Source organism: Lucilia cuprina, chromosome 3 (genome assembly GCF_022045245.1).
Source record: "Lucilia cuprina isolate Lc7/37 chromosome 3, ASM2204524v1, whole genome shotgun sequence".
Classification (NCBI taxonomy): Eukaryota; Metazoa; Arthropoda; class Insecta; order Diptera; family Calliphoridae; genus Lucilia; species Lucilia cuprina.
In genome coordinates, this window is record NC_060951.1 from 19,848,390 (window position 1) to 19,856,364 (window position 7,975).

The window sequence follows — 7,975 nt, forward strand, 5'->3', positions numbered from 1 at the left end:
AAAAAAAAAAAACGTGTTTCTTGCTTTTTTTTTTCAAATAAAAAACAGAATTACTTTATGTGCTGCAGAAAGAACATATATTTTGAATATGAGGAAAATTAAGGGACATGAGGTCAAAAATTGTCAGTTTTTCTGTGTTCTTTCATGGAATTCATGATATACATATTATTATATATACAGTATCTAATAAGCTCTTACTAATAATGTGTTATATAAATACTGTTAGTCACCTTGTCAGTTTAGAATTTTGAAAATTATGGTCGAATTTACGGTATTTTCCGTCTGGGGAATTCCCGTGAAAAACACGACTTATCGCCGTTTCGAAATGGTTGCCAATCTTGACTTTCACACATAGAAAAGTTAATATGCATGCGAAAGAGTCCATTTATAGCAATTCTCCATACTCCGATTTTTATAATCAGCTCTTATGTCATTATATAAGTTCTTAAAATTTTAAAGGACTTAGGTATGTGTGTATTCTCAAAACAACAGTTGATCCAAAGTGAGCCCTTAGAGAAGTAAATAGAATTTTCTTATGAAAATATTTAAGTTGTGATTTCTAGTGATTTACCTACATACAGACATTCTTAGTTCGTACACAGAAAAAAATATCGTAAGTAATATTAACGAAACATTTTAGTAAACCTTTAACGAAAAAAAAATAGTTACATCTACAGTTTTAATACCCTTCACCTTCGTGAGAAGGGTATATATAAGTTCGTCATTCCGTTTGCAATTTCTATAATATAATTTTCCGACCCTATAAAGTATATATATTCTGGATCCTTATAGATAGCGAAGTCGATTAAGCCACGTCCGTCTGTCTGTCTGTCTGTCTGTCTGTCTGTCTGAAATCAGTTTTTAGAGGTCCCCAAATATCGGCGAGATCCGAATCTTCAATAATTCAGTTAGACATGCTTTCGAGAAGATCGTTATTTAAAATCAGCAAAATCGGTCTATAAATAACGGAGATATGAGCAAAAATCCGAGACAACCTCTGAAAATTTCATCAAAAAAAGCCACTTTTTTTCATGCTTTGTTAAAAAGCAACAAGAACACTGTGAATTGGATAAAGATGTAAATGTGCTTGTGTAGATGTATTTGGTTTTATTCAGCTGTGTATTTTTTTATGTTTGGATGCTGTTGGCGTCATTGAATTGTGTATTTTGTTTGTGTGAATTCTGTTCGTATATTTGGATGTAGGTTCGTTTTATTGTGTTGTTTTTCTGTGTTTTTCGTTATGTATGTTTAGATGTTTGTTAGTTTAGATGCCTTGTGTATTTTGTTTTTTATTTCGTTTAGCGTTGTTGTTCATTTTGTTTTGCTTTTGGTGTAATTTTAATGTAGTCGGGAAAAATTTTATAAAACTAATGTGTTGAAAATACACTATGGTGAAGGGTATACAAGATTCGTCACAGCCGAATATAGCACTCTTACTTGCTTTTTTTTAATATACAAAAATTTTATTCATACAAACGAATTTTCTTCATGTTTATTTATAATTTAGTCAATTTAATCTGTTGATTTGAATAATTTCTTTATATTTACATCCACAATTTTGTTAAATCAACAGAAATTTAGTTTAAACAGTGGTAAAATAGTAAAATCGCAGTTATTTAAATCTACATCTAATATAGTTAATTTTACTCCTTGATGGTAGTTAATTTGAATACTTCAATAAACTAAAATTTATTGTGACGTGGTACCCACCACAGATTCAACGCGTGTTTTTCGTAGAGAACCTGTAGCTTTCTGCGATAACAGCTGAATACTGTTGATCTAATATTTCTATTGCCTTTATAGCTGCTCTGAGATTATGTTTTATACTTCTTAAAAAAATACCGCTACCTGTTACGTTTCCTTCTTTGGAGCCATCTGTATATACATACCTCAATACCATCCTGGTTTACTGTATTCTACTTATAATCAAGCATCCCACGTCCCAAGACGTGGGATGCTTGATAGTGTGTATTGATATCATTACAATTAAACGCTTGTATTCAAAAATCTTATTTTGGTTTTAATGAGCGCATTAGTTAAAGCACACCTTATCCTTGCAACACATTAATAAAATTGCGATATTCATAAACAAACCATAAACCTACGTTAAAAATTGTTCTTTTTGGTTTGAACACCACCATTAGTGGTGATAGAGGGTATATATAACTTTGTCATTCCGTGTGTAACACCAAAATATATTCATCTGAGACCCAGCAGATTATATATATTCTGCGTCCTTATCAAATTCTAAGTCGATTGAACTTTCACGAGTCTTCACTTAAGCGCTCATAACTCATAACCTAATTAAGATTTTTATACGAAATTTGGCACAGATACTAGGGTATAAGGGGGATCATTCGACATAGGGGCACATCTGTCAATGCGAATAACGTTAAAACTGAGTAATAGATTTTATCGCATTATCAACTTTTGTGTTTGTTTATCGATTATCTATCATCCCTGAAAATTTGAAACATTCACTTTACATATGATGGGAGGCAGACATGATTAATTGTTTTTCAAAGCGCTGTGAAAATATTTCACTGTGTGAACTGTTTGTGCTAACTATTTTTGTTTTTGTGATAGAAAAAATATATTGAGAAGTATTAGAAGGTCAATAAAAGTGAACAATATTTTCGATAATATAATTTGAAGGCCGAAAAAATTGAAACTAAACCCCAGAACTGCCCGTGGGGCACATGCGCCAAATATATGTAATGCTTGTGATGTAGAACAAAATTTGGTTAAAATATATAAAAAATCAATAATAATTTGTTTTAAATTTTTTGTTAAGTTTTGTGAAATAAACAATAAATATCTGGTTTATTATACTTTGTTTAATGAATTAAAATATAAAACAGCAAAATAAGTTTTTATTTTTGTAATTTTTTCTTTTATTTTACTAATGACAAATCTGCCTCATCCCCTTGGCGCATTTACCCTATGGATGGGGCGGTATCGCCGTTTTCGGTCAGTGCGGAAAAGTTAAGAAAAATATGTACATGAGGAAGACTTAGGAAAGATTGAAAGGAATAAAACTAAAGTATCCGAACCAAGAAAAAAATTATGAATATGTATTGTGGTTTTAATTTGAGGCCGCCTCAAAAACAAGTGGCAATGGTCCGTCCCCCTTCTACCCTACTTCTATAAACAGAAATTTTCCAATAAACGGAAATTTGTAAAACTAACTGTAACTGTAAAATTTTTTCCTATTGATCAACAATTGGTCATAGCTCCCGTACAAGGTTCTCTTCAGAAATACTAATTCATACATACATATCCATATAATTGAAATTGACAATTTACAAAGTGATATTAAGAAAACCTAATTTTGTATTGAAATTTATAATATTTTAAATTCATATCATACTTAAAGATTTTATAAGAAAAATATTTTTAAATAATTTCATACAAATTTTTAATTTCTTATTATCATTTATTAATTTCTCGATTTCAATTTGTAATTTCTTAATATAATGTTGGGATTCTGAATTTCAATTTGTTTTTGCTCGATATACATTCGCATTTCTTAATTTAATTATCTCTCAATATTAGTTTGGATTTCTCAATTTCAGTTTTTCTCAATAGTAATTTACATTTCTGAACTTTAATTTGAATTTTCTAAATTTTAATTTGAAATTCTCAATATTATTTTATTTTTTCTCAATTTTAATTTAAAATTGTGTAGTTTAAATTCTCCAACAGAAATTAAAAAATAAAAGGAAAAATTACAGGGGTTGGTGTCTTCCAATTTGTAGTTAGAAGCTCTTACCACTGAGCTACTGATCTCTTGTTCAAACCAAGCTCTAATTGTTGTTTTCAGAGCATGTAATATTTGTATTTTCTGCGTCATTGGTTATCTTACATTCAACTTTATTTTAGGGCGCTACCCTTTCAGAATTTTGGTTAAATAAACTAAATTTACACTATTTAGGCTTAACTTCATGTTTCTCAGTACTATATAAAAATATCTACAAAAAACGAAATACTTTCTAATTATACCCATCATCAAAAAAGATGGAGGGTATATTGATTTTGCCATTGCGTTTGTAACACATCGAAATATTGGTCATAGACCCACAAAAGTATATATATTCTGGGTCCTCATTAAATTCTAAGACGATCTAGTCCTGTCTGTCCGTCTGTCTGTGTGTTGAAAGCACAAAAGAGTCCGAATGGAAAGAGCTAGAGGGTTGAATTTTCACATAAATATTTCTTATAGGTAAGGTTTGTTTGGTATTGAAAATGGACAATATCGGACCACGTTATAGCCCCCCATACAAGTGGCCCCTCGAAAAGCAGCTTTAACAGTCATCACTTGTTTAAAAATACGAATATAGCGATGAAATTCTACATAAGTAAGTTTCTTATGATCCAAAATCACTGTGCAAAATTTTATTTGTAACATCCCCTTCAGAAAATACGGGAGTAGCGGTGAAAATCGTCTTCAAAATTTTACGAGGATCGATCCATAATTGACCATACTCCCCTATGTAAGGTTCCCTTCAGAAAATTACTTTAACGCTTATAACTGGCCTAAAAATAAGAGTATATAAATGAAATTCGACATAAGTAAGTTTTATTCGAGTCAAACAAGGTTGATGGTGGTATTCGGCATAGCCGAATATAACACTCTTACTTTTTCCATTGCAATCTACAATTAGCTTGAAGATATCTTGTATACTATTGGCGTAATAATTATAAAAATTCACCTAAAAAGGAAAATTATTAAAAAATATTACTTAAGCAAAAATGTTACACTAATACCCGCGTCGATCTCACAGATCGAAAATAGGTGAAAAAAACATACAAGAAATGTTTACAGCGACGTTTTTGTTCTTCAAAATATACTTTTTTAATTTTTGTATAATATTGAGCCTAAAGATGTGAAATTAAACTTGTATTGCTAGGATTATGTGAGAACCTATAACAGAGAACTTTTTAATTATTATTTGTCATTTGTTTTATATCACTCACAAAATAATAATGTTATATTTATAATTTTATTTTTTGTTGAAATAATAATGATTATATGTATTTTATATATTTTTTGTCATTCCGTTTTTATTGTTAATTATAAAATTCAATATAAAAATATAATACATATTGCAAATACGATACAAAAATTTTTTGTTGCACCTGAAGTCACATGATGTTTATTTTTCGATAATTGAATTTTAGTTTTGTTTGAAAAATTATTAATTAAATTTATAATAGAACTTATAACCATTTCTGTCTCTGCTTTTTGTGAATAAATTTTGAAATTTTTATGTAAAAAATCTGAAAACACCAAGCATATAAAAGGCCTTCAAACGATTAATTATTAGTTATTTATGTATGCTGCCAAAATCAACGAAAATTACCAAGTCATAAGGAGTTAATTTTGAAATTATTATATGTTAACAAATTAAACAATTGCTGTGTCTTGTTGCTATCTTTGAAATTTAACACAGTTAGCAACAACACAAACATTACCTGTCTTGGTATGTCCTTACAGAAAAATACGACTAAATCTTGATATTATTTGCAATTTGTTAATTAAATTTGTTGTAATTTAAATTTTATATTAAAATATTTTTTATTATTTGACATTTACTCAAGTACAAATGAATGATTGATTAAATGAATATTTGAATTTTTATGAATTGGTAGCCATATAATAGTATATGGGCGAAACTGATTTTCAAGGACCTAAGTCTTCTGTCAAAGATCTAACTGCTGTGAATGTATTAGTAGAAGCATAAAAATAAACACTGTTGTTCAAAAGGTACTAAATGAAAAATGTATTTTTTGGATGTTATTTTGTTATAATGGGATTTTATATACGAAAATGTACAACTTTTCTTTTTTAAGTTTTAATTAAAATTAAATGTCAAAGAACAAAAAATATATTTTTTTCGTTTGTAAAATATAAATTATTTTCGGCGTTTTAAATAGTTTAAAAGTATCGCAAAAATAATAAACATTAAGTTTAAGTGATAAGAAAAACTATTAAGTGCTATTATCATCGTTTTGTGAGTGCTCTCAGTTCTCAGTTTGACAATAGCTTCAGTTTCGCCTATATGTACAATAGAGTGCTCCAAAAAATCTAAATTTCGAATTTTGCCCTTCCCCCCACTAAAATTGTTCTACGGGTTATAAAAATAAGTCGTGCAAAAAATTAGGTCAATAGGACTACGTTAACTGGTGCCGCAACGGCTCTGAATTTTGAAGATGCATTTACAAGGGGAAAATATGCATTTTTTCAGTTTTCACAAAAGTTTTGTCATTAAATAATTTGTTTTGTTTTTTATTGTCAAAGAATTGTAATGTACGCAGAATTAGCATTACAAAAAGATAAAATTGGTTGAAAAATGTAAAAGTTATTAAAAATTCCCCAGGCCATTATCGTGTCTCCGAGCACTTGAATTCGAAATGTGATAAAAAATAAACATATTTTTGAATATATTCTAATAAAACAATTGTATTACTTAAAAATACATCTGTAGTTACTTGAATATGAGTTTTTGTCCTTATAGTATAACGTATACGTGTTCTCAGCTACACTGAAAATAATCCATGCATAACTTTACAAAAAAAAATTTCGTAACTACTTTTTTCGTAATATATACGAAAATTTCGTGTATAATACGAAATATTGTTTAATCAACCTCTTTTCTAATTTTACGAAAGTACAAAAACCTGTCGTAATATCCTTTTTCGTATATATTAAGAAACTTTGTTTTCTTTTACAAAAATAATTTCGTTAAGGCATGTAATATTTAACGAAAGTAACGAATTTTTTTCGTAACAAGATTATTTAGTAATATACAAGAATTATTTTTGATTTTACAAAAAAATTATTTTGTTACGGTTTTTTTTTTGTTATTTTCGTAATTTTAAGGGAGTTAAATTAAACGTAATTTTTAATTTACAGCATAATTTCCTGTAAAATTTAATTTAAAAAACATTAAAGATTTGTCTTTTTAATCGCAATCTTTTTCTAAATTTTGCAAAATATTACATAAAAAATGGGTTTTTCTCGAAATCCACTGAATTCAAATTGCAGGTACAAACAAACTAAAAGAGACATTTTTTTTATTCTCTAATCTGTTGTCCATAAATCCCTATGAGTTCTCCCAAAAATATTGAAATTTGTTTAACAAAGTATGAAAAAAACTAAAATTTGAATTTTGAAACGACCGTTAAAAATATCGAAATTTTTCGACAATAGCTGAGAACAGGTTTACGTTATTCTATAAGGACAAAAACTCATATTAAAGTAAATACGTATGTATTTTAAGTAATACAATTGTTTTATTAGAATATTTTCAAAAATATGTTTATTTTTATACCATTCACATTCGTGAGAAGGGTATATATAAGTTGGTCATTCCGTTTGTAATTTCTATAATATAATTTTCCGACCCCATAAAGTATATATATTCTGGATCCTTATAGGTAGCGGAGTTGATTAAGCTATGTCCGTCTGTGTGTTTGTTGAAATCAGTTTTTAGAGGACCCCAGATATCGGCGAGATTCGAATCTTCAATAATTCTCTTAGACATGCTTTCGAGAAGATCGCAAAATCAGCAAAATCGGTCCATTAATACCGGAGATATGAGCAAAAATCTGAGACAACCTCTGAAAATTTCATAAAAAATTTAGATTTTTTATTCATGCTCAGACATAAACTGTAAATTACAACAACAAAACACATAATCATACGGTAAATTTTTTATTGCCCTTGTTTATAAAAACAATGTTGAGCATGACGTCACGATACAAACAAGGAGTATGTTGTTATTGGTTAGAAACATGAAATTTAGTACATAGGACCGGATTAGGTTCGAAAACTTAAGAGGGTATTTTTTTGTTACTTTTTCGTTCTACAAAAGGTACTTTTTGGATTTTCTTTAATAATGAACCTAGAAACATGAAATTAAGTAACTAGCGCCCGGATTAGGTGGGAACACATAAAAGGGGACTTTTTGGT